Source organism: Trachypithecus francoisi, unplaced genomic scaffold (assembly GCF_009764315.1).
Source record: "Trachypithecus francoisi isolate TF-2019V2 unplaced genomic scaffold, Tfra_2.0 Lachesis_group10, whole genome shotgun sequence".
In the NCBI taxonomy this organism is placed as follows: Eukaryota; Metazoa; Chordata; class Mammalia; order Primates; family Cercopithecidae; genus Trachypithecus; species Trachypithecus francoisi.
Genome location: NW_022681455.1, coordinates 28,950,232 through 28,954,656, shown reverse-complemented (window position 1 = coordinate 28,954,656; position 4,425 = coordinate 28,950,232). Strand labels below are relative to the sequence as shown.

General features: G+C 45.7%; 1 non-coding gene across 1 annotated transcript; it reads left to right on the top strand.

Moving 5' to 3' along the window:
* The first annotated feature begins 1,558 nt into the window (after positions 1–1,558).
* On the top strand, positions 1,559–1,630 carry TRNAA-AGC. The gene has a single exon. It is a non-coding gene; the product is annotated as a tRNA-Ala (tRNA).
* The last annotated feature ends 2,795 nt before the right edge of the window (positions 1,631–4,425 follow it).

Here is a 4,425-nt window from a genome sequence, read left to right as displayed (position 1 = left end):
TATGTGTAGCTCACATTTATTTCAATATTTAATATTAGAAATATTTAGAGTCTTTATTTATAAATTTGGCGTTTTTGTGACCTGAAATTTGCTATAGAACTCTTGTTGTATCAATTAGTCTAGTCTATGGTAAAATTGGTTTTGTTTTGCTTAAAGTAATAGTTTCCAAGAACCAGCTGACAATAAGTGAGGACTTTCTATATTTTTATGCTTAGGTTTGATGAAGTGGATAGTCCCATAGAAGTATAATTGGACAAAAGGGGGTATGATCTAATGGTTATAAACTGGGATGAACTTAGCAAAGCCTGTTTATTCAGATTCCCCTTGGCATCTCTGTGTCTTCACTTCTTTCCTCCAGGTACATTTCCTCCCCTCTGAAATGACAGTCTTATCATCTACTTTAATGAGAAGCACAGCTAGCTTTCATGGTCCGCTTCACTGCCCGCCCAGAGAAAGAGACGTTTCTGCTTCTGTTGTTTTCTCAAATGCCGAGGTGCCGTGTTTTGGCAGTAGTGTGACCTGAACCCAGTCAAAAGACTTAGTCTAAGTCTCTTTAATCTCTGGGTCATAGGGTCGCCTGTGGCCCATGCATTGTACGTATACAGTATGTCGTTTCCCCGGTCTGTCCACCTCTAGGCGCACAGTCCAACTGGCTCTGACTGGTCGGGAGGGCCAGCCCTGGACCTGGGGAGGTACTATAGGCTAGATGTTGTTTTCAGGTTTCCAAGGAGAAACAGGTCCCTTAAAGGTGACAGCGAATCAGAAGAAAACAGAAAGGGATTTAGGATTTGCTCCAGAAGCTCATTTCTGGATTGACTGTCGTACCAAGGTTTGGCGAACGGCAGAAAGCTCCTGCCGGTGTGCCAAAGAGTGGAGAGGTCAGTTGTGCCAAAGAGTGGAGAGGTCTAAGAACTCTCCAGTAGCACGAAGGGTTTAGGCAGTCTTAAAGTGCCTTGCTTCTGCATACTTTTTATTCCGTGGAGGATTCCCCCCGCGAGGTGGCGCCATAAACGCAGGTGCGTCCTTCTCGCTCCTTTCTCTTCCCAGTACGCATCTCGGCGACTCACCACCCGAGCCTCAGAGCCGGCGAAACTCAGCGTGCGCAGGTTCTCCACCTCGAGGCTGTGCGCGGGAACCTGCGGGGGCAGTAACTACGACCGGTCCAAGCCGATCTGCAATTCGCCTCCTGTCTTCTCTTCCACTTGGACCTAAATTCCCACGGCGGAGTTTAGGGCTTTCTTTTTATCTTCCTGCATTGTGCTCGCGGTTTCCTGGCAACCTTTCAAGGCAGAGATCCCTCCATCACAGACCTTTCTGTGGGGGCAGCCAGGCAGAACGGCTCCCTTATGAACCCCAACAGGTGGTCGAGCTGGCGTCCGAGAGGGTGACCTGCAGTGGGAGATCCCAGGCCCAGCACAGGACTTTCGATATAATATTCAGTTTTCCTTCTCTCAGGTAGCCAGGAAACAATACGCAGTAAAGCGAATAAGTAAAGCTTCTTAGCCATCCCGAAAATAGGAACAGGCCATAGAAATATTTTGGCGCAAGGTGAGTATGGGGGGGTGTAGCTCAGTGGTAGAGCGCGTGCTTAGCATGCACGAGGCCCCGGGTTCAATCCCCGGCACCTCCAGGTTTTTTTTTTTCTTTTTTCTTTTTTCCTCTCCTGGTTGTGGCATTGTTTGCAAAACCATGTCTGTCATGTCTATGACTCGCCTCAATTTTGTTTTGTTTTTTGTTTTGTGGCACTTCCATTCTCTATCAATTCTTCGAATTCACATGGAAACGAAGGAAAAGAAGCTCTATTTTGCTTTTAATATTGATTCATTTCTGCTCTAAGGCTTTGACACCATCCTGGGTGGTTGTGTCAGGTGACGAAAGACAAAATGAAAGAGGCTGGGGAAGCACAGACTGGCTCAGAATTCCAAAACCCGAAAAACAAACAAGGCACCAAATCAACGAGCCCAATCACATTGGTTGCAATTCCCAGTATTTTGGAAGAGCAAGCAAGAAAGAAAAAGACAGAAAACAAATGTGAAACCACACATCATTTTTTCAGATCCCTTCTTTTTTGAGCTGTTCCTTGGTCAAGGGACAGACCCAGAGAATAAGAAAACTGCCCCACGGATTTCCCCGCCACTCTCTTCCCATCGCAAGCGCCACCCTGTCCGGCTAATTTTTTTTTTTTTTTTTTTTTTTCAGTGGAGACGGGGTTTCCACCATATTGGTCAGGCTGGTCGCGAACTCCCCGCCTCGGCCTACCAAAGTGGTGGGATTACAGGCGTGAGCCACCACGCCCGGCCTACTTTGTATGCATTTCATTGACTCATTGTTACTGTTTCTGACTTTTTAAGGGTAACATTTATTAAAACATAATGTAAGCTTTGGATCCAAATATAAATTATTTATTGTGTTAAATAAATTGAAGCCTTCGTGTCTGGCTGACTTGAAGCAGCACTTAGCTAGTTTTAAAAGCTGAGATGAGGAAGGGAATCAGAAAATATACACATCCCCACTCCCTTCTCTTCCCAATTCTAAATGCAGCTCACATTTTGAAGGGCCTCACACATGCATATGTGACCATCTCAACATATTAGCTGTGCCATTATCTGTAAGGAGTCTGCAGCAACTTTAATTCTTGCCTTCTCAGGAGGAAGAAAGAATTCGATTGAGGGGCATAAGGCCGAAGGAAAGACCAAGGCAAGTCTTAGAGCAGGGGTGAAAGTTTATTAAAAAGATTTAGAGGCTGGGTGCGGTGGCTCACGCCTGTAATCCCAGCACTTTGGGAGGCTGAGGCAGGCGGATCACGAGATCAGGAGATCGAGACCATTCTGACTAACACGGTGAAATCCCGTCTCTACTAAAAACACAAAAAAAAATTAGCCTGGCGTGGCGGTGGGTGCCTGTAGTCCCAGCTACTCGGGAGGCTGAGGCAGGAGAATGGTGTGAACCCGGGAGGAGGAGCTTGCAGTGAGCCGAGATCGCGCCACTGCACTCCAGCCTGGGCGACAGAGCGAGACTCCGTCTCAAAAAAAAAAAAAAAAAAAAGATCATACCATTCCGTCTGGGCGCCTTGACTGTAATCAGCCCTCCTACGCAGGAAACACTTTATAGATTTCTATAGTAGTGCTATATAGTAACTTTTTTATGGCGAGTTTTGTATCATAGATCATATTATCTTAGGACTGATGGTAAAATTTTAGTCTAAGGAAAGGTCTGAACATTTGAAAATGTGTAACCACCCAATGGGTTCAGCTTGCCCACTGCCTAGACAGAACCATTTATCAAGACAGGGGCATGCAGAGCTGGCTGTGCGGGAGACTCATTTTATTATTATTCAAATCAGTCTCCCCAAGTGGATTGGAGTTTTTAAGGATAATTTGGTGGGTAGAGGACCAGTGATTGGGAAAGTTGATTGGTCGGGTTTGAGATGAATCAGAGGGAGTCGAAGTTGTCCTCTTGTGTTGACTCAATTCCTGGATGGGGGCCACAAGACCAGATGAGGCAGTTTATCATTATGGGTGGTGCCTGCTGATCCATAGAGTGCAGGGTCTGCAAAATATCTCAAGCACTGATCTTAGATTTTACAATAGTGACGTTATCCCCAGGAGCAATTTGGGGAGGTTTAGAATCTTGCAGCCTCCAGCTGCATAACTCCTTTTTTTTTTTTTTTTTTTGAGACGGAGTCTCGCAGTCGCCCAGGCTGGAGTGCAGTGGCGCGATCTCGGCTCACTGCAAGCTCCGCCTCCCGAGTTCACACCATTCTCCTGCCTCAGCCTCCGAGTAGCTGGGACTACAGGAGCCCGCCACTACGCCCGGCTAGTTTTTTGTATTTTTAGTAGAGATGGGGTTTCACCATGTTAGCCAGGATGGTCTTGATCTCCTGACCTCATGATCCACCCGCCTCGGCCTCCCCGAGTGCTGGGATTACAGGCTTGAGCCACCGCGCCTGGCCTATAACTCCTAAACCATACTTTTCTAATCTTGTGGCTAATTTGTTAGTCCTGTAAAAGCAGTCTAGTCTCCAGGCAGGAAGCGGGTGTGTTTTGGAAACGGCTGCTATTGTCTTTGTTTCAAAGCTGAACTAAGTTAAAATAAGTTCCTCGCAAAGTTAGGTCAGTCTATGACCAGGAATGAACAAGGACAGCTTGGAGGTTAGAAGAGAGATGGAATTGGTTAGGTCAGATCTCTTTCACGGTCTCAGTTGTAATTTTACAACGGTGTTTTCAAATGTTGATTTAAAGAAGACCATAAATTTGTGCTGCTTTCTCAGATTTTGAGAATAAGAACAAAACGTGTGTGTTTTAATGGGAGAATCTTAAGAATTTCACTACTGAAGTGGATTTCTCTGTCCATTAACAGTGCTAATTGTTTTGTATTTCCCACGTGGAAAAACAAAATCTGCAAGCTTTGAATAATAATTGTTAT